The 23,704-nt window shown below is 49.9% G+C and overlaps 1 protein-coding gene and 1 pseudogene across 3 annotated transcripts in view; both read right to left on the reverse strand.

Annotated features, from left to right (window-relative positions):
- The window catches only part of Rbp6 (RNA-binding protein 6), a 1,068,785-nt gene that overhangs the window by 993,154 nt on the left and 51,927 nt on the right, over nucleotides 1-23,704 (reverse strand). The window lies entirely within an intron of this gene.
- Nucleotides 625-740, reverse strand: LOC126520969 (U2 spliceosomal RNA; annotated as a pseudogene).

Genomic DNA, 23,704 nt, shown 5'->3' on the forward strand with positions numbered 1-23,704 from the left:
GGACAGACTGAGCTTGGCGCGACCTTTCCGTGTGCGTGAGTAACCGCAAGGGACAACTACCGGCCGTAATTAAGCCATCGCGCAATGGACACTGGGACGCCAGGTAAATAATACGTCGCCAGAGCGTTCCTTAAAGCGCGTCCCCAGGAGCATCGTGTCTTTAAAACATATACCGGCTGCGCATTACGACACGTCGGCATTGCCACGCGACAGCACCAATTTGTAGCCGCCAAAGTAAAAGCACTCGTTGCGAGCCCATCTGGTTGGTTCGTTCGACCGCCATGTCGGCTCGGACAACGGACGCGCGCTGGCCTGCACCGCGCTGCCGCCTCGGGCGGCGAGCGCGGCTGCCGCACGTGCGGGCACGCGGCGTTCGAGAGCAGCGCACACGGCCGCCACCACTGCCGGAGGAGGGCCCGCAATGTAGCGTCCCCAATAGCGCCTCACAACAGCAGAGACGGAGCCCCGACCGTGTACAACTTGATTCGCGACAACTCAATGTGCCCAAACGACGCGCGCTCCATTCGCATGCGTTCCCTCAGCCACGAACGCAAACTGCCACGGGGCGCATTTTACAGCGGAGCTGTATGCGTCCCCCCAATGCATGTGTCGTGTCCGTGGGCAAAAATTATGGCCGATCCCGGAGGTCGTGCAATACCGGGCCGACCCGCGGCGTAGGTGAAGCAGGCTTCAACAACTCCGCCCGTAATAATAACAATAATAATAATAATAATAATAATAACACGTGTACTCCTTTATCTTTATCGGGCGACCACTTCCCACCACCTAACAAATGTTATCGCACAGCGCAGGACGCGCCTGCATGTAAAAGAAGTTTCTGGAATGTTATCGATGTTTCATCCGCTGTCTTTCCCCGCAACTTGTGTAGTCTGACTGCATGTATGCACGACGCGAATAGTGTAGAACTTTGTGGAAGACACGCGGGTCCCAGCGGTTACTCTGGAACATTCGACGACTGATCTATAAAAGCCGACGCGCTTGACCCGCTGATCAGACTTTCGACGATCACCGAGTGTGTTCGCCGCTACCGTTGTTTTTTGAGTGTAGCCTGTTTTTGAGGGCACAAGTTCGCCCAATAAAAACGCCCGTTTCGTTAATCACAGTTTTGCTGCCTTCTTAACCGTCACTACCACGTGACATCTGGTGGAGGTGCTAGTGCGTTCATGTACCGAACACCCCCGCAAAGTCGCGATCCAAGCCCGAAGCCCGTGGACAAAACCAACATCGCCCAAGACCAGCGTGCTAGCCGCAGACTGCAAAGAGTGCCCCCAGAGCACGGACTTCTACCTGAGTCGACAAAGAAGATCGTGGTCAAAACAATGGCTGCCCCAGCGTCCCCCGTTATCCTACAACAACCTCGGGACCCACCGACCTTCCATGGAGCAGCGAATGAAGACCCGGAATCTTGCCTGGAGACCTACGAACGAATCGCGACTTTTAACAACTGGGACTACGACGACAAGCTGCGGCATGTATACTTTGCCTTAGAAGATGCCGCCAGAACGTGGTTCGAGAACCGGGAGTCGACCTTGACAACATGGGACCTCTTCCGTAGCGGCTTCCTGCACACCTTTACGAGCGTCAGGCGCAAGGAAAGGGCCGAAGCATTGCTGGACGCCCGAGTGCAGCTACCTAACGAGAACGTTGCCATCTTTGCGGAAGAAATGAACCGTCTGTTCCTCCACGCAGACCCAGATATGCCCGAGGAGAAGAAAGTCCGCCTTCTCATGCGTGGTGTGAAGGAAGAACTTTTGGGCGCAATGATACGAAGCCCACCGAAGACCGTAGAAGAGTTCCTTCGCGAGGCCACCAGCATCCAGAAGACACTCGAAATGCGGAACCGACAATTCAACCGCCGTACAAACTCTACCCACTACGCAGGAATTCAATCACTGGCCACGGACGATCTGCGCGAGACCATCAGGGCCATTGTGCGCGAAGAACTGCGCAAGGTTTTGCCTTCGTCGCAGCCTCAAGTGGCCTCGATCGCCGACATCGTGAAAGAAGAGGTGCACCGATCGCTTGGAGTTCCTGAGGCGCAACCAGAATCACCGCAGCCCCAGCCGGAAGCGATAACCTACGCCGCCGTCGCCCGCCGTCAAGGCCCCCCTGCACGACCGCGCCAGGGCCCTCTAACGCCACAATTACGTCGTCCACCGCCGCCGCCGTCAGCACGACCGCCTGTCGCCCAGCGCCGCTACGCGAGGAAGAAGGACATTTGGCGCATTCCTGACCACCGGCCGCTCTGTTACCACTGCGGAGAAGCCGGCCACGTGTACCGCCGATGCCCATATCGGGAAATGGGACTGCGAGGGTTCGCCGTTAACGCGCCGCGAGCACAGCTTGGCTAACGACCAAGCGATATCGCCGACTACGTCGCCGCCACTCAGTGGAGCGCTCGACGACCGTTCCGTTCGCCGTCACCAGGCCGCTACCTGTCGCCGCAGCGCCGACCATACACTGGCCCAGTCCGGGGCCGGTCAGCGAGCCCGTATCCGGAAAATTAAAAGCAGCAACCGATGGAGGTGCGGTTGCTGTTCGTCGAACTGACGAAGATCCTCCGCCGCCGACGAAGACGCCTAAGAAACTACCTCGACGACATAACGACACGCCGCCGTCCCGACGAAGTGTGGAAGCAAAGAATACGACGATAAAAGACGACCTGACGACGTCACATACCAGCCACAGGTCAACGCGACGTAGCCGTGATCCCACGCCAAGACCGAACTGTAATGCAAGACAAAAAACCACCGACCTCGACGTGCTTCTCGACGACCACGCAGTCACCGCCTTAGTCGACACAGGGGCTGATTACTCCGTCATGAGTGGACACATCGCCGCCCAGTTGAAGAAAGTGAAAACTGCATGGGAAGGCCCTCAAATTCGGACCGCTGGAGGACATCTCATTACGCCGACTGGAATATGCACGGCAAGAATTTTCGTTCATGACCGGACTTACCCTGCCACCTTCGTTATCCTCCAACAGTGTTCACGAGACGTCATTCTCGGCATGGGCTTCCTTAACCAATACGGCGCAATCATCGACCTGAAATCGAAGTCGATAACGCTGTCGGGAGATGAAGCGATACCGTCGGAGAGCTCTCGTAGTCGCCATGCCTTAAGCGTGCTCGAAAGTCAAGTCAGCATCCCGCGTCACTCCAGCATTGTCGTTTCCGTCGGCACCAAAACACCTGCCGACGTAGAAGGCGTCATCGAGGGTGACCAACGTCTGCTGCTCGACCGTGAAATTTGCGTCGTAAGAGGGATCGCTCGACTGCACGGAGGAAAAACTGAAGTGTTGCTGACAAACTTCAGCCAGGAGTTCAAGCACATCAACAAGGGCACGACGACCGCGTACATCGAGGAAATTCTGGAAACCAGTAACGCGTTCGTCCTCTCGGATCCCGCCGCATCTACCCCGACGATCATGGTTCCCGAACCAGACTACAACATCACTCAACAACAATACAACCGCTCAGAAGTCTGCTCGGACGATACAAAGGCTGCTTCTCTATGTCATCAAGGATTCGACAGACACCAGTCGCAAAGCATCGCATAATCACCGAGGAGTGCGCTCGACCACTCCGCCAGAGCCCTTACCGAGTTTCGCCGCAAGAACGTGAAGCTATGAGAGAACAAGTCGACGAAATGCTGCGCGACGACATCATCCAGCCGTCGATAAGCCCCTGGGCATTCCCTGTTGTCTTGCTGAAGAAAAAGGACGGAACCTTACATTTCTACGTCGATTATCGTCGACTGTACAAGATCACAAAGAAGGATGTATACCCCCTACCACGGATAGACGACGCATTAGATCGGCTCTGCAACGCAAAATACTTCTCGTCCTTGGATCTCAAGTCTGGCTACTGGCAAATAGAAGTCGACGAGAGAGAGATCGCTAAAAGACCGCCTTCATCACGCCAGACGGCCTCTACGAGTTCAAGGTCATGCCATTCGGACTGTGCTCGGCGCCTGCAACGTTCCAGCGCGTCATGGACACGGTGTTAGCAGGATTGAAGTGGCAAACCTGTCTTGTTTACTTGGATGACGTCGTCGCCTTCGCCGGAAATTTCGACGATCACCTTAGGCGGCTAGCGACAGTACTAGAGGCCATCAAGTCATCAGGGCTCACTCTGAAGCCAAAAAAGTGCCGCTTCGCTTACGGTGAACTTCTGTTCCTAGGCCACGTCATCAGCAAGTCTGGAGTCCGCCCCGACCCGCAGAAGACAGCTGCCATCGCAAAGTTGCCGCAGCCCATCGACAAGAAGGCAGTGCGTAGATTCCTTGGCATGTGTGCCTACTATAGGCGCTTTGTCAAGGACTTTTCACGCATCGCTGAGCCGCTGTCACAGCTAACTAAATGTGACGTCCAGTTCAAGTGGGAAACGCCGCAGGCCGACGCATTTCAAGAACTCAAACGACGCATGCAGTCGCCGCCCGTACTTGCGCACTTCGACGACGACGCCGATACCGAAATCCACACTGACGCCAGTAGCCTAGGCCTCGGTGCCGTTCTAGTGCAGAGAAAATATGGACATGAACACGTGATAGCATACGCTAGCCGGTCGTTGTCAAAAGCGGAAGGCAATTATTCTACAACCGAAAAGGAATGCCTCGCCATCGTTTGAGCTACAGCGAAATTTCGCCCTTACCTACATGGCAGGCCATTCAAAGTCATCAGCGACCATCACGCCTTGTGTTGGCTAGCGAATTTAAAGGATCCTTCAGGACGGCTGGCGCGGTGGAGCCTAAGACTGCAAGAATATGATATCACTGTAACCTATAAGTCCGGACGAAAACACCCTGATGCCGATTGCCTATCACGCGCCCCCATTGACTCGCCGCCGCAAGATGACGAAGATGACGACGCCTTCCTTGGCATTTCAAGCGCGGAAGACTTCGCTGAACAGCAGCGAGCAGACCCGGAGTTGAAGAACCTCGTCGAGTATTTGGAAGGGCACACCGACGTTGTCCCTAGGGCACTTAAGCGAGTATTGTCTTCGTTCTCGCTTCAAGACAACCTACACTCGTAAAGAAGAACTTCTCACCAGTCCGCGCCAACTACCTTCTTTTTGTCCCGTCAGGACTGCGTCCAGAAGTATTGCACGCCCTGCATGACGATCCAACCGCTGGACACCTCGGATTTTCCCGGACACTATCGAGGATACAGGAAAGGTATTATTGGCCGCGCCTGACTGCCGACGTCGCCCGTTATGGCAGAACATGCCGAGACTGTCAGCGTCGCAAGACACCACCGACAAGACCAGCGGGATTACTACAGCCAATCGAGCCTCCTTGCCGACCATTCGAGCAGACCGGGATGGACTTGTTGGGAACTTTTCCGACGTCAACAACCGGAAATAAGTGGATCGTCGTGGCGACAGACTACCTCAACCGCTTCGCTGAAACTAAAGCGCTGCCAAAAGGTAGCGCAGCCGAAGTGGCGAAATTCTTTGTCGAAAACATCCTGCCGCGACATGGCGCCCCAGAAGTCCTCATCACCGACAGAGGAACGGCCTTTACAGCGGAGCTCACCCAAGCCATTCTGCAATACAGTCAGACAAGGCACAAGAGGACAACGGCCTACCACCCACAGATGAATGGTCTCACGGAGCGCCTGAATAAGACCCTCGCCGACATGCTAGCAATGTACGTCGACGTCGAACACAAGACCTGGGATGCCGTCCTGCCGTACGTAACATTCGCTTACAACACGGCGGTGCAAGAAACAACAGAGATCACGCCGTTTAAGCTGGTTTACGGCAGGAACGCGACGACGACGCTCGACGCCATGCTGCCGCACGTCACGGACGAGGAGAAACTTGACGTCGCTACCTATCTCCAGCGCGCCGAAGAAGCCCGACAGCTCGCCCGCCTACGGATCAAGAACCAGAAGAGGACCGACAGCCGACACTACAACCTCCGACGACGCTTCGTTGAGTACCAGCCCGGCGACCGTGTTTGGGTATGGACCCTTATACGCCGACGAGGACTGAGCGAGAAGCTTTTGCGTCGCTATTTCGGACCGTACAAGATCATCCGACGTATTGGCGCACTGGACTATGAGGTCGTGCCAGAAGGCATTTCGCTATCACAGCGGGCGCCGCTACCAGCGTTAATGAACTTTGGGACTTCGCGTAACTGACCTTCCGACTTTGTTTCTTTTCGTTGTTTTGTCACTTTTGTTTAATAAGTGTCCTTTTATGTTTCACTCTCTTATATTTGTAGCATCGGGACGATGCTTTTTAAGAGGGGGGTAATGACATGTCTACTTCTTCATCTTTATCGAGCGACCACTTCCCGCCCCTAACAAATGTTATCGCACAGCGCAGGACGCGCCTGCATGTAAAAGAAGTTTCTGGAATATTATCGATGGTTGCATCCGCTGTCTTTCCCCGCAACTTGTGTCATCTGATTGCGTGTATGCACGACGCGAATAGTGTAGAACTTTGTGGAAGACACGCGGGTCCCAGCGGTTACTCTGGAACATTCGACGACTCATCTATAAAAGCCGACGCGCTTGACCCGCTGATCAGATTTTCGACGATCGCCGAGTGTGTTCGCAGCTACCGTTGTTCTTTGAGTGTAGCCTGTTTTTGAGGGTACAAGTTCGCCCAATAAAAACGCCCGTGTCGTTAATCACAGTTTTGCTGCCTTCTTAAGCGTCACTACCACGTGACAGTAATAATAATAATAATAATAAATGAAAAAAAATTCAAGGTGTATTGTTTCAAGTCGACGGTTATGCTGGAATAGTTGTCAATAGCACATGTACTCACGAGCAGAAGGCATTGCCATACACCCTTGACTCGCAAGAAGGCAATGCCATGGACTGTGACATTGTCTTTTCCGTACAAACGAAAGACGGAATTTTGATATCTACAGGCACAACCAAGTTTGATACCGAGAAGTTCGTGACTGCGCACTTTGAATGTGTTAGCATTGATGAGATTACTCCTGTAATCATCGTTGGAGACTTCAATGTGGACATTTCAAAACCAGACAAGAAATAGCTCACTCATTTTGCGCTGGTACATTTAGGTTTGAAGTGGCACACCAATCCAAGTCACTCAACTACTGAACAACGGTCGTGTATAGATTTAACTTTGGCCAAGATTCTGTCTAAGGTTCTAGCCGAGCCAATCAGTGTATATCGCCGGGATCACAAAGCTACCGTCGCTACCAATGGCATAGGATGAAAATGATCACGTGTACCCTTGTCCAACCCTGTGTGATGTGCTACAGATTCGCTGATCATGCACCTTCACAGAACGGAATGGATCCTCAAATTTTTCCCAGACGCTCGCACACGTACACTGGGCTGCACATGGACAGCGAGGACGCGTAAATGTTTCTAGTACTGCAAGTTCATACTGTCGATTCTGAATGACCCAGCCATAAGGCAAGCACCACCATCCGCTGGCACTACCGAACAACGTTCTTAGATATGCCTCACAGCTCCACTCGGGAGGTGGCCGAAGTGGTGGTCACACGAACTAGTGCCGCTGCGATAGCGTTTTTCGTCACTCCCACCACTTCTGGTTCCATTTCGGTGGTGCTGTATCGTCTGTCGATCGGTATACTGTCGTCGTGTCGTGTGGCATGCGGCGCCTTTAAAAATCTCGCGCGTTTCGGCGTCTGTGCACTTCTGCTTTGCCCACGGCTGCTCTAGCGGCCAGGTACAACGCGAAGCTGGTGGTCACTATTTTTCTCGTACGGCGACGACGGCAGAGAGTTCTATATATGGAAACACATGCTGCGCCGAAAGAAAGAATGCCCCACAGATAAGTCCGAAGTGTGTGAACGTCATGTCCAGGACGACGATCGATATTTCAATTCTTGAGAACACATATATTGATTCCTCACTAGAAGCATGAACGCTTGTTCGCGGCGCGATTCCACGACTTCGTTATTCCCGGTCTTCGCGAAAACATCTGGAAGCGAAGAAATGTGATGCAAAAGCCAAGTTTACCGACAGAAGCAGCTCGAGTGTTGGCAGGCACTTCGACGGAAGCTTGCAGGGAGGCACTTCATGCAGGTTTGAAACCAAAAGTACTCGTAATATTCTTGTGCTTGCCTTCGAAATATGCGCTACTGACTGTGATCAAACCCTTACGACCGTGATTTTGCCTTCTGTACTAGGAAAGCGTGAATTTATTGAACATGCCACGCAGCAGCCATATGTGAATCGTTTAACATGAAGCAACGCAAAGGTGGAATCTTTTGAGTTATGGAAAGTTTTGTCCGTGAAGAGTATCGCACCTAATTTGCTGCATGAACAGCTGCAACAAAATCCACAAAATGCTACTTCGAGCGGCTATGCTACCCTCAAAGGCATAATTGAAATCGTCCTCGGAGAAGCAGACGGTTTGGCAGTTAAGCACGGCCGGGTTTGCACAACATCAAGCCAAAGTAAAACAGCGACATACAAGTTCATATGTGCGCCACAAACAGAGTAGTGCAGTACTTGCGAAAGGTTACGAATGTTCTCTTGCTGTAGGGGCAACTTTGTTCGAGCAAGCCTCCGAACACAACCCTTAAGTGACGACATAAACATAAGTATGGGCAATACGATGGAGCAAAATGCCTGTGGCTTCAAATGTACGTGATTCTGTACCCCACCCCCCAATCCTCTTTATTCGCAGAGATATGCGGTCGTTAATGAACGTTAATGGAGGCGTACAGAATTAAACATTAATTTATCACACTTTAGTGAATCATCCCAGTCAGGCTGGAGAAACCAATTGCGAGTGCTTACACTTGGATGTGAAGATTTGTAATCGTTCACATGACTAATCAAGTTTTATGTGATGATGCGCATTCACTCGACAAAAAAGAAGAGGTAAAAAAAGGATATAAAACGACCGCTTACAGAGCACGTGCACGTGTATCCGCCGGAAAAAAACATTCAAGATTAGTTTGAAAAAAGGTTCCTCAAGTAAATAAAAGGCTTCACAATGTTAGTTGCCAATTTTGTTCGTAAAAAATAAAATAATCCTCCCACCTATGAATGATGAGTTGTCGAATCGGTTCTTGCCACTTCCTGCCGATCCCATTGAACGTACACATATCTTTATATGCGTGAGAAACATGTAAGAAGGCATCCAAAAATTAGGTTTATTAGACACGGGACAGGTGTCAGGTGGAGAAATTCACCGGGCACATTCAGTTTTCAGATAGGAGTTTCGTTTTTTTTTAATCGTTTATAGCTTATACAGATACCAATCATCTACATTTACACTACTTTAACGAATTAATGTACGTCTTCGCAAATTACGCTTTTTTGTGTCGATAAAAGGCATTAAACTTTTCGTGTAGCAGACAGATTTTACAAGGGTACTTGCCAAAAAATGTTTATGCATTAAAATAATGAGAGGCGGTTAGCTTACCAGCAGAGGAGTAGCGTTTGGAGCAGCAGAGGAGTAGCACCTTACGATATCGAGCGGCGCGCAATACGTTCTTAATGCCGCTGCAGATTATATAGAGGCGCTCGTTTTTATTACACATGGCATGAACGCGCTGCTAGAAAAAAAATTACTTAGTAGACCAGTATGGTGCTTCTGACTAGGACAAGTTGGTTGGAACAGCGAATCGATGCGCCCGGCCACTCATTTGCGCCGTACAGCTACAGCCTCGATGCGCCAACCACACGTGCACTTCGAGGTCGGCACAGGGAAATTGCGGTTTTTGCATTGACTTCGGCATCAAAATTGGAGCGGGCAGCTAAACAACATTCACTAACGAGCAAGTGGCCCAGGTTAGGTGGGGCAAACGACGCGTCGCCCGAATGATAGTAAACGAAGCACCGTGCGTGAAGAGAGACACAGATACATCGATAAAATAAAGTCGCTATTACTTAAGCGCGGCAGGTTTGTCACAAAAATAAGACTGCGTATCTAAACTACATTTGTAGACGGACAAGCGGTACAAACCAGTTGGTGCAGACGATGAAGGAGCAGACGACGCGCGGCGCGTGACGAAAGACGCGACTGCAGCGCCGGTAGTTCCAGTGAAAGCCGCTGCGGCCACGTCGGCCAGTTTAACAGCTCGCATAGGGAGCTGCGAAACTAAAATACGCCTAGGAACGTTGCTACCGAATCTACAGAGGTTCTGTAGTAATAGCGTACGCAGAGCGAGGACCCGCAACGATAGGGCGCTCTCCCGCGCTGCGGACAGGGGGCGCTGCTGCACACTCTAATCAGTAAGAGCCGATTGGAGGATTGGTGGAAGAAAAGTAGGGAAACGACAAAAGACGGAGACGTACAAAAGCACAGTTCGCAATAGGGGATCAGAAAATTTGGGCGTGGTAGTTCACAGTGTATCATTTTTTTTCTTTGTTTAACCTAGGTAGGACATTAGGCAGTATAATAGCAAAAGCTTGGTGGCGCAACCCACCACCCCGTTCCAAAGGGGACGCTCATAACATCCATCCATCCATCCATCCATCCATCCATCCATCCATCCATCCATCCATCCATCCATCCATCCGTCCATCCATCCATCCATCCATCCATCCATCCATCCATCCATCCATCCATCCATCCATCCATCCATCCATCCATCCATCCATCCATCCATCAGTAGTAGAGCAGCAGCTTTATTCATGCGGACGACATTGCGTTGCTAGCTCACAAGCAAAGTGATTTGCAACGTCTGGACAGGAAGGCAAGAATTTAGGTTTGAAATTTAGTGTTAGAAAATGAGGTGTTATGGTATTCAATGAAAACAGTGAACAGACAGTGGCGATACAGAGCCAGGAAATACCTCGGGTAAGAGAATATAAATACCTTGGTTTATGGATAAACGAAGGCAATAGATATGTAGAAACACCGGAAAGAAGAATAACAGTGAAGGGGGAAGAGAAATGCAGCCATAATTAAGCACTGAGCGCTATGGGGATACAATAGGTACGAGGTGCTCCGCGGGGTATGTGGGAAAGTGGAATGGTTCCAGGACTTACTTTTGGAAGTGCGGTTGTTTGCTTTAAATCAGGGGTACAATCAGGACTCGATGGGAAAAAAAGGTCAGTTGGACGCCTCGCATTGGGTGCACACGGGAAGACTGCAAATGAAGCTGTGCAGGGTGATATGGGCTGGACTAGTGTTGAAGTGAGTGAAGCTCACAGTAAAATTGATTATGAAGAACGACTGAGGGATATGAAAGAAAATAAATGGGCTGGGAGAGTGTAGAGGTATTTGTACAGGAAAAAACATTGATTCACAGTGGAGGAAAAGAACTTGGAAGCTTACCAGCAAGTATGCGGCCTGTAGGGTGAGTAACACATCTACAAAGAACGTCAAGCGGAAAGTCAGAGAGGCCGAAATAATCTAAAAAATAAACCTGCCATGAGTAACTACTTAGGAGGAAAAAACGAAATCAGGAAAGAAGGAATTGAAGATAACGCAAAGGGAAGCTCATTACTTTTCGTAGCGAGATCGGGATGCCCTAGAACACGCAGCTATAAAGTGAGGAATAAGAAGGAAGAAGCACGTGCTTGCTGCGGTAGAGCTAAGGAAACTATAGAGCATGTTTTATTAGAATTTGAAGACGTCTACCCAGCGGTCGATTTAGGCACCACTGGCCTCCTTGAAGCCCTTGAGTTCAGCGAGAGCAGTGGAAAAGTGAACATGTCCGCAATAGAGATTAGTAAGAGGCGATTGGTGAAGAAAAATAGGGAAACGACAAAAAACGCAGACATACAAAGCGGTTTAGCGGTAGACATAGCGATTTCTTTCAAAATTTTTTTTTTAGCCTAGGTAGGACATTAGGCAGCATAATAGCAAGAGTTTGGTGGCGCAACCCACCACCCCGTTCCAAAGGCGACGCTCACAACATCCGCTCGTGCCGGGTTCCGAGCCGCACGAACACTCCCGACGCCGGGCTGCAATTCTCGGCCGTACGCCGACCGAGGCGGTTCGACACAACGAAGACCCCTAGCCGACCCTGAGGATCAGCCAATCGCCACCAGCTGTGATGTGCGCAGAGGCATACGTATCTCCGACTTGCTCGCGTACATCTTAGCGTTCCTTCTCCTTGCCACATATTGCTCGCGAAGACTTTACATGACCATAAAGTAAAAGGAAGCAAAGTCTCACGAAAGAAAAGAAACCTGACGTCCGTTCTACTGTCATAATGCACGCGGTATGTGCCAGCATATGCGTACATGCGACAGCTTATTGGCTATCACCAGGCGCATGCGCTCCAATCGTAATTTCGCTCTCTTGTCGGTTCGGAATGCTAATGTAATGGGCAGCTGAATTGTTCTTACCGTTTAGAAATGCTGGCAGTTCTGTCTCTTCCTCGAATCGTCTTTCATTCGTACAAACCAGCACACGGATAGCACAGTTATTTGACATCTTGCTGCTGTCGAGATGCTCGAGCTGCGCGACTGCGGCGCAAGATCACAGGCCCAGGGCGCAGACCAGTGCAGAGTCTGGCGATGTCCCCAATGCAGACAACGTAAGACATCGTTTATATATCTGTACATCTGTCGGAATGCCGTGGACGAAAATTAAAAAGGTAATGCCCCACTAGCGGCCGACAATATATGACGCAGCTATATATTGCCGGCTTCCTCGAGATTGTCTTTATAAGCGCCTCCTCGCTACACAATTTCCCCTATGCGCGACTCGGCCTGTCTGAACGCCCAGAAATAGCTTGACAGGTTGCTAACTTGGGTCACTTGCTAATTAATAGCAAATTTACAAAAACTCGTTACGAACGGGTCGTAGGAAAAAAGAGCCGTTGTCAGTATAGAAAACAGATAATGTTGTCCTTAACGTGGTTCAAGAGGCACTAAATAGCACAAAACCGTGTTTATTGATAAACTATCATTTGAAAGCACTATTTTGCCTAATTGTACAGTAACATGTATAACGTTAGAAAATGGAATGACGGTCAAAGTTGTATTTTTCGAATTTCGCGCCTAAACCTCTGCGTGGGAACGTCATTGTGACGCCACTGATTTCGAAGTATTCTCCCACATTTCCACTATTGCGGCGCTGTGAGAGTTCCCAAATCTCGCTTCATTCGGCCGAGCAGGCGCCGCCGTCAGAGCACACAACTTCGCGGCTGCTGCAGGAAGGGCGCCTTCGATCTCCTCCTCTCACGGCACCAGAGATTCTTCAGGCTTCTCGAATGGTCGCTCGCTTTAGTGTCAGCTAGGCGCGTGAGCCGCGTTGACGACAGCGTTATATGCTGTATACAGGGTGTTTCAGCTAACTTTAGCCAGAGTTTAAAAATATGCCGATGCACTCTAAGACGGCGCCACCAAATGCATGTTGCTCACTTCTGTATGTAGCGTGTCACGCATTCTTTTTCTTTTATTTTGCTTAATTGGATAATTAGTCACCATTAATTAGCCAGGTTCTGAAGCAACGAAGCTAGGGGAAAAATTCCAAATAGAAAGTTGCAGAGCGGTTTGCAGAACGTCCGAATAAACAGTTTCTGTCCTTCTATTTATTAAAGGGCAACTCCGGCGATTCTTCGATGTCCACTGATGTTAATAAAATTTCGCATATATGTTCTCTTTTGAATTGTGATTATTTGTGCTAAACTATATGGCTACAAATAATTTAGTTTTCCTGAAAATGGATTTTAAAAATTGGTTGCATTCAAGACTCATGACTTTCTACTCGCCACCCTGTGTTTGCGACGTCAGAGTCTACACCCAACTCTCGCTGAAATCGTCGCTTAAATCGCCGCTATCGGAAACTCTGCAAAAGCTTCCTCTGTCGTCAGGAGACGTCATCAGCCTCGCTTCTTTGGTGTCAGCGCCAAGTGTACTGCGTGCTTACATTATGCCGGTGTAGGACCTGTGACGTCATTCCCTCATCGTGACGCCACACGATACCCGTTTCGGTATCTCGTTTGTTGATTATTTAAAATTATGTATGAAGTTCGAAGGAAATTGAACCGCCCTACCGGTGACAGGACCGTCAATACCACTTGAAAATGACAATATCCTAATATGGTTAAGAAAACGCCGGAGTAGCCCTTTCCTCACCAGGCCCCATAGCAAATTTTGGTTACACGCTGGAAGTTGCTACGTGTCCCCTAGGCTGCGTTCTGCAGCAAAAAATTTTCAAATCGGCTCTTAATAGCCAACATAGAAATATTTTAGTGTCGCGAACTCATGATTTCAGCAGGCGGGCCCCATTGCCAAGCAAAACGCTCTCTCCAGTCGCCGCGTCTAGCCTACGCAACCAAAATTCCTTCCCTGCGTTCTCGCATACCGGACCTCGAGGATCGCGTGACGCGTACGTCACGCCTTTACTCTTGTGCTCCTCTCTCTCTTATTTCTTTTTCCGGCGCTGCGCACATCCGCCGACGGCGTCGCGCGTGAGCTGTTGTCCCTAGGGTGCCTCGATGTGCGCGACCTCTCGGAGGGTGGAGTCATTCTGTGAAGGGCTCAGTGCCGCCTTGCGACCGCCGGCCGCCATTGCGCTCCCCACATATCGTTACGGTCGGTCGAGAGAGCCACGTGCACGGCGTTTTCTGGTCCTAAATGCGCGGGTGTTGCGTGCCCCAGTTCACGAACCACTCACGGAATGACTGGAGGAAGCACTGACTTCAGTTGAGTGCAGCACTTTGCACCATATTGGTGGTTTTCTTGCGAAAGGAATTTTGAAAAAAAAAGGAAAAACGGCGAGCAGTGCAGGGCTGCAATGCTGGGCTCGACGAGCCATGGGCATGCATATTTAACTGCACTAAAGGAGTATGTTCATGATGGTAAGAACTTATGTTATCCGAGCGGTGAAGTTATGAGCTTGCTCACATCGTGCGAAGAGCACTTTAAAGGAATCACATCCTGGACTGACAACCTGTTCACCCTGAAGTCTTCTCTAAAGGCTGTGACAGAATATTTAATCAAGAGGGCTTAGTACAGTCTGGAGGCATGCCAGCGACACAAGGATTCTCTGGAACACACGTTGATATCAAGTTATGCAAGAGTAAGGCTACGCATTCACCTGCGCGAGCTCGAAGCTGCGAGAATTAGTGGGCATGGAAGCAAGGCATGCGCTGCAGTTAATTTGCAGTGAGTTGTAGCGCTTGTTGTTTTTGAAATCCTTAAAGTTCCCGACCAAATAAACAAGCTATCACATCGGAAATTGCTATGAATTGAATGCACTTTTTCTCAGTGTTGAGAAGCCGTATGGCCACTTTATTTTAGCAGCATCGATGACCAGTTTATAGCAATTACCAGTTGACAATATGTTCGTGCCGAAAATATGCTAAACAGGGCTTTATAGTCAATTACTACGTGAGAGTCGTGATTTAGTGCTATATAAGCCACATGTAAGGCACCAAATAATCTGGTATGCATTCAGTATTTTGTTTACCCTCATCTGCATATTTACAGTAAGGTAAAAGAATTAAACAGAAAATTAAGAATAACTATGGAAGCACTGCTAAACAGGATACGGCTACAAAATAAAATAAAACGTTCAATGAAAGCGCATGCTGTATACTCAATCTAAACATAAGAATGCGCCAGAAATGGTTCATTTCGTAGTATTAGTGTGTAATATCCCACAGAACAAATATAAATTACGTTTCGAACTACAATGAAGCATTAAAAGCGGCCCGGATGTATAGGCTCTGTAGTTATCGCGCTCGACTGCTGATCCTGAGGACGTGGGAGCCACCCAGCCGCCGCGGCCGAGTTTCTATAGAGGTTAAACGCATGGTGCTGTGTGCTAGTTCGGTGTCGGTGCATGTTAATAAAACCTCAGTTCGTCGAAATTTCCGATGCCCTCTCCCACGGATCCATCACATCCGATGCTACGAAATCACAAAGAAAGGCCGTGGATGTGATATTGGTTGAAATATGCGACGTTAAAAAATTCGCAAATGTCAGCACAGGAAACACAGACACAAACAGGTAAGACAGACAGGTAACACAGACACAAATGAAAAGCTGCCACATTCACTGCAGTTTCCGTGACCCCGAAACAATCATTCAACATTGGTAGAACATCACTTACACACGGCCTCGTTTCAACCGCAGAGTGGTTATTTGACTGTTACGATCATTGCTTTTTACTCAGCGTTGCAGCATTCAGCCCGTAAATGGGCTAACTGACGACTGATTCGAAAACAAGATTTGAAAGTAGGGTGTGCGATGACAATTATTCGTTTGTCCCGTGGCGGCACGCGGTTTGTTAAACAAATTCGGGTTTCAGCTGGCAGCCAAATGGTCTTTATGCTTTGGTTAAAGGCACGAAACTCACACACAGACACAGCGAAAGACGGCGGGACTCGTGCCTGCGTATGTTTCGTGCCTTTAACCAAGGTGAACAGTCACCAGCTAGCCCAACAAGACGTTCTTTTAAGGTCTGCGCGGCTAGCGTGGACGGCAGTTTTCGGCTGCCAGCAAGTCCAGTTAGAAATCCCGCTTTAAAAATAAAAATGACAGAATAGTAAATTGATACCTTCACACTGCTGATGCGAAAATTTCGTGTTCTCGACATATCATTAAAGCAGCACACGCTATCAAAGCGAACTGTACATGCAGCGACGCCCGTTGATTGCCTACGGAGCGGGCATCATAATGGCGGACACCGTAGCAGACGACGCGGTTGTCTTCACCCTGCACGGCGGCGGAGGGGAGCGCGCTCATCAAGGCCCTTGATGCACGCGCTCCCCTCCGCCGCCGTGTAGAGGGCGCGCGCATCGAGGCCCCCTAGTTGTCTCATTCGCGCAGCGCACGATTTTGCGCGCTGTGCACAAGGAAACATGACTAGCAGTATAATTCAGTGCTACACGAATACTGAGGCAGAACAAGCGGATCGCAGAGCGTTATCACGCGCTGGAACACGGTAGAAAATGGCATAGTTTCGGTACCTGCGCACGTGACCGCACGACCGTGGGAACAAACAGACGAAGCGTAAGTACAACTCTCTTGCTTCGGCGCGAAGTAAAACAAAAAAAAAAAAAAACACGCAGACATTCCGTTTGTGTGTTTTATTATTTCTCTAAACTTCAATTCATCAATTCAAGCAACAGATCGCACAGATGAGAAATGTTGTCTTGAATAATTCTCGAAGTCACGTGTCACCATGAGCGACGTCACAGTGCGGACACGATTACGTCGGCGCAGGAGCCCGACTCCATCACTGTCCCTCTCCTAGCGGATTCGCCGCGAGTGAAGAGGGAAACGGCATTCGGATTGAAATTTCAGGCCTATCCGTGGCGCGTAGCGATGTAATACTTTGCAGACACGATTGTTATCGCGCAATGTATACTCTGCGCTTGTCAGCTCAAAATGTCCAGACCTGGTGAGGGGCCCTTTAAGTATTACTGTTTTACCGCTCACTGCAGATGCCCGCAAAATACAAAAAAAGCACCATGTGACATTCCCGCTTGCGCGTCATGACTGCACTGCTCCCAAGCGTTCCGCGCACAAACGAACATTTAGCCGGTTGTGCTGCCGCTGCGTCTCCTCATCGCTATCATGAACCGCCGCGAGGGAAGCACATCGCTGGCGTAAATCGCACATCTAACGCCTCCGGCACTGCCCTGTCGCCTTTTAAACCGTGGCACGCCCTGCTAGATGGTATGTTCGTTTGTACGCGGACAGTTTGGGAGCGCTGCCATAACGACGCGCAAGCGGGTATGTCACGTGGTACTTTTTTTTTTATTTCGCGGGCATCCGCAGTAAGCTGAAATACACTAATACTTAATAGATAGAACGTTAGAAACCGTATAATCGGACATTTTGCAAAGCGCTCTACCACTTTCTAATTGGATTTTTTTTGCCTAACTTCGTTGCTTCAGAAGTTGGTTAATTATCTTGACTAATTATCTAATTATGCAAAATACAAAGAAATAGCTGGACGCTACATACAAAACTGAGCAACATGTATTTGGCCGCGTCGTCTTAGAGTACATCGGCATATCTTTAAACTCTGGCTAAATTTAGCCGAAACACCCTGTATATATGGTAACCTAGCTAACGTTAGCCAAGGGCGCTATTCTGGACACGCATGGCGGCTGCACGGCCGGCATTATCCGCCATGTTTACTCTCCGATTGGCTGTCGAGAGGTCACGTGTTTTGAAATTTGTGCCAGGAAGCGGAAGTATTGCCAAATGCAATTTTGCGTTTTCATCAAGATGACGAAACGTGACGTGGAGCTGCAAATTTTATGGACTAATACATTTTTTTGGTCCTTGGCAGCTATATTGCGATGTTAGCGCTTCAAAAAGAGTGTGAGCGGTAGTGTGCAGAAGCCAGTGCAATGCATCTGCAATTGCGCGAATATGTGGTGGCGATCCAAGATATGCGCAATGCCAGCTTGCTGATTGGCTGAAGGAATATCTCGTGAGGAGCGTCACAGGAAGGGCTGTTTCGTAAACGTCATTTTGACGATGCGTGACGTTGCGCTGGGCCGCCATTGCTGAGATTTTCCGCCATAATTTTTGCTGCGACGAGCCGCGCGAATTATGCTAATGAGCAGCCATATGCAATGGCAGCCGAGAGGAATGCGTATCGCCACATTTTCCCCGTCGTTTGGCACCACGAAAATCTTTTGTTCATAACGCGTGCTCATAGTATTTGCATCGCTCTCGGGTGGTGTTGGCATTTGTGTTTGGGGCCATCATTTTTTAAAAGAACGCGTTTATACGAAATAATATTGGTTGAACATAGCAAACTTTCGGCAATGTTGTCCACTTTTCACTGCTGCATTTGTATTGTAATCAAGATTAATGCCTTTTCGCACAATCAAAAGTTATGACAACGGCCTCTTTCTAATTTATAAAAAGAAATGTACGCAAGGCGGCGCCTTGAAGTTTCCTCCCGCACCAGCGAAATGAACAAGAGATGGCAGCGCCGGCGCTTGCGTCGCGCTAGTGGATATCTCTGGCGCGCGCAACGCTATCGGTGATATTCGGCCGTTTCTCAGCCAGCCGAGTCGGGCTGAGTCACTTGCGTTTCACGAAATAGCGATAACGTGGCCGAACGTGCGCGCATCGCCACTGGTAGGTCGCGTATGTTGTCTCAAGCAAGAAAACAAGCGCGTTGGCGCCAACATGCGATGACTCATTCCATTTTCCGGGGACACACATCCTCGCTATTGAAGCAGACGACGGCTTGTACGCAGCAGACGACGGAAGCGAGAAGCGTTTTCGACGGAATCATCATATGCTTTGAGATAGCTGCTTTATTTTTACTGCGGAGGAAAACTGTTTTTCTTTACTGATAACGCTTCATTCAGTGCCTTCATTTCAGTTTCTTAGGCGAAACGTCAAGTTGGCGTCACGTTACGTAAGCAAAACTGGGCCACCAGCGCCATTTTGTTTGCGTCGCGCCTACGTCATGCATCGAAGAAAATGGCGGAATGTCCAGAATAGCGCCCCAAGCTGCTAAAAAGCTGCTACAATTACGATACTCCGGAATGCGAAATTTGAGCGCAGCTTTACATGCGTTTTCATTTCGCGATACGTTGGCTGGCGCGGACAATCTGTCTCGTGCGGCACGTTGCAAACGGAGCGAAGTGTGGCGCGACTGTCTCGCTAATCGGAAGACCGCGAGAGGCAGCGCGTGGGTGACGCGTGGGCGCGATTCACAGCAGCCGCCGCAGACAGACCTCCGCTCACGCAAAGCTTTGTTTCCATATGGTGTCGGTACCATTATCGGTGAACAGGCTCTGGCGCTATCTCGTAGCCGTCGTCTCCGCAGAGCCAGCCTTGCGCGGCACTACGCCTTTATTCTCGCGCTTTCGCCATACACTCCTCCTCCAATTTCCGCCTCATGATGCCGCTACACCCTCCTTCTCCGCTTTCCTCCTCGCGCTCTCTTCATTATCGCAGTATGTGATCCTCCGCTGAGCTCCGTGTTCGCCCAGTTACGCCGAGGGACGCCGACATTCGCCGCAGGAAGGGCGCTTAAAGGCTGCGCTCTATAAAGGTACACGGTGCAAGATACGATTATAAGACCTATAGCGTGGTCGGTCGTCAGAGGTCTGATGACCAAACACCGTAGGTATTACTATGGTATCTTGCATCGTGTTTTCTTGTTCGTTTTTTTAGCAGCTTGGCTAACGTTAGTTGGGGCAAACGGTATATTATGTTGCCCTTTCAGTATACACCGGTTGGAAGTAGCGTCGTGTTTTTTGTACCTGTTCTTTTTTTTTCTTCCTCATGGTCCGTTCGTAACGCGTGTCTGTAAGGATGACTGTATATAGGATAGCTTCCTCGTTTTTTGTTTGTTTGTATTTATGTTTGTCTTTGACTCTTAATAACAGCTTCTTTCTCTAGCCTTTCTCCCCGCACGTGGCAGAAAACCGGAAGCTCCCTACTGGTTCGCCTTCCTGCCCTCTCACCCTTGCGATGCGAGGCGTGGCTTTGTAATAGTTTACAAAGAAGGCGCCAAATAAAACAACAGACGAAGGAAGGAGACACGAGACACCACGTAGGCGCACTAACAACTGGGTGTTTTATTTCTTGACATAGGAATATATAGCTGCTGTCAAGGATCAAAACATACCCGCCGTGGTTGCTTAGTGGCTATGGTGTTGGGCTACTAAGCACGAGGTCGTGGGATCGAATCCCGGCCACGGCGGCCGCGTTTCAATGGGGGCGGAATGCGAAAACATCCGTGTACTTAGATTTAGGTGCACGTTAAAGAACCCCAGGTGGTCCAAATTTCCGGAGTCCCCCACTGCGGCGTGCCTCATAATCAGGAAGTGGTTTTGGCGCGTAGAACCCCATAATTTTTTTTTTTTTTAGGGATCAAAACAGGAAGAAGAAACAGGGCCGTCATCTGCATCGCACAAGGAAGCCACGATACAGAATAACTTCTAAGTGGCGCTCCCAAGATACGCCAGTTCCTTTGTCGAAAGAGAAACTGAGGCTTCACTGATAGAATGATCGCCACGCTTCTTGATCTCAAGCGCTTCCAATATCTCCCTTGTCAGTTGATCATCAGCTCTGTTCAAAACACAGGTTCTATCGAAATATGGAATGCACTTGTGAGCCTTACAATGCGCACTTATATGACCGGAGAGCTGATTTTCCATTGCATGAGCATCGATATAAGATTCCACCATGAATTTCAGCTAGCCCTACAGTTCGTTAACCGCCCCGTTCAAGCCGGAAAATCTACTCGCGCGACAGAAAAATACCAGGGCCGCGCAACGTAGTCCGAGACCGATTTTTGTCGCCGAAACAAGGAATAAAAGGCATCGCTTGTCGCAAGCCAATCAGGACGCGCGGTTAGGGGCTTTTATGAAGCCACATTTTCTTTCACTTGGCGTATTGAAAGGACACAAATCCACAGCGTTGAACTCGTCGCTGGGGGACAAGATGCGCTTGATCGACAGCGAAAGCGAGAGAAGCCATGCGGCATATCGGAAAAGCGAGAACGAACGGAATCCGCAGGCACTCATCCACGCACGCCTCTGGCGCAGCGAAGCACATCAGGCGGAAGGGGCACGTCGCGGGCGGACCTCAATGGCGGCTGCGATCCATCACTGACCGGTCTCCAGGCAGCGTCGACGCGGTCGAGCTCAATCCCCGGGGGTGCGGACAGCGCGTTGTCTGCACAACTCGAGCTCGCCTCCGAGCGATCGAGTGCGCGGCTGCGGAACGATAGTACACCACTCGCAGCCGATGACGTCTCCGGCCGCAGTGTTTTTGGTTAACGCCGAGAACAGCCAGTGGTGGATATTGTACACTTCTACTACTGCCGAAGCGCTACACTCACTCAGCGTTCTTGAGTGCTCACGCGTTGCTCGTTCGAGCACTTCTTTAACGCGTGAGCATTTTAGGGCTACTTCCCTCGGAGATCTGCCTATCCGCCCGTCGTCTATCTGACTGTAACACGCGAGACCATGCACTCCATACATTTACATGGGATCCTATCAGGGTATATACGTACGATAATGTTTTATGGCTACGTATGACTGCTGAGATTTAGGGTTATGACTATATATAGTGAGTGAGTACTGAACAGGTCGTCATCCTCCTCCTCCTCCTCCTCCTCCTCCTCCTCCTCCTCATCATCATCATCATCATCATCATCATCATCAGCAGCAGCAGCAGCAGCAGCAGCAGCAGCAACGTTTCGACAGCGAGTGTCCGCGATCATCGAGTGTGGTGTGTTCATGTTTGCTGTGCGTGCTAACACCCTGCTTGTTAATTTAGTTAGCAAGCGAATGTTTACAAGTTGATACGGCTGATAAAAGTGATATCCTTACTTCCTATACGGCTGTCTGCTAATTCGCTATCGCAATTGATGCTTCGCCTTTCTGGCGAAACTGCGACATTTTAGCACGGCAGGCATAATGACGCGAGTGCAAGTCACCTATACAGGCGAATAGGAAAAATAAATTAGCAGTTCCGCCCGAAAGGCGAAGCGCCGACTGCGATAGCGAATTGGTAGATAACCGCACGTATAGTAAGAATAGTAGCTTTTGTCGACCGTATGAACTTGCCAACATTCGCTTACTAACTAAATGTACAATGATACCATATGTAAGCGTGACTCAGCGAATACATAGAAAGAAACAGACATACGGAGACAGCGCTGCCTTTGCGTGGCTGCTTCTTGCGACATCCTCGTACAGTCGCGCATACCCATTCTATCATGCATTCAAACCAACTAGCCCGTCAACGTGGTTTAACTAAATTAACCACCAAGGTGCCACGCGCGCACAGGTAAACATGAGCACATCTCGCTCAATGACAGCGGAAACTGTCTGCGAGAACGCTGGAGTTAGGAATCGCGGCAGCAGCCGCGAGCCAATTGACCTCCGTGCATATGTCGCTTCAACGCGAACGAAACGTCGAAAGCACAGCGCGTACGAAGCTATCGGCACTACGCGCACTCAGCAAACATCGCAGATCGCTTTGAAGATGAGGCTCGCGCGGGCGCGCACTTTTGCCACGTCGCAGACTGCTTCCAAGGCACACGAGCGCCGGCAACGGCGTCCGCAGAAAGGCTGTTTCACATGGCGCGATTGGGGCGAAAAAAATCGTTCTGCCGCGCACGTGGCAGAGCGATTTTCGCTGACAGCTTTCACATGCGTTTGCGGCAGCGCGATTTCCGTCGCAGCGATGCGCAAGGTTGCCTCCTGCTCACGAAGTATCCATGCCTGCATCGTTAAATAAAAACACCGTGGAAACCAGTGAAACATTCGTACTTTCCTATTATTATTCGATCATACACCGATAATACACAGGCCTATACCGTCGCTCGCCTGGCATGCTCGTTCGCTTCCGTCGGCGCCGATGAAATCAAATGTATTGCAATTTAAGCGTGACGTAACTGTGCACACGCTGCGTCGACCAACAAAGGCGCTTCGTTAAACGAGCTGCATGCGATTGTCTCACAAGCGCAACCGGCGTCGGATTCGATGGCCGAGCCGGCTGTCAACGGAGCCGACACAGCAAACGCGGCCTCGCGGAAACACGCCTACGGTGTTCGCGTGTTGCGATCGTTTGTTTCAAACGCGAAAGCTACGCAAATACGTTTGCTTTCGCTTTCGAAGTTACGCAGCATCCCGGCGGACGGTTTGTTGTCCCTGCTTTTTTTGCTTGCCGAAGCGCTTCGGGTTGTTCGGGCTATCCACCCGCGGAGGGGTGGATAGCCGAGCAAGCGTGAAACTTTTGCAACACATTGCAGATCCTTATGGCCTCCTTACAACTGCTGATAAACACCAGCTTAATTTTGATGAATTG

This window comes from Dermacentor andersoni, chromosome 3, assembly GCF_023375885.2.
Source record: "Dermacentor andersoni chromosome 3, qqDerAnde1_hic_scaffold, whole genome shotgun sequence".
NCBI lineage: Eukaryota > Metazoa > Arthropoda > Arachnida > Ixodida > Ixodidae > Dermacentor > Dermacentor andersoni.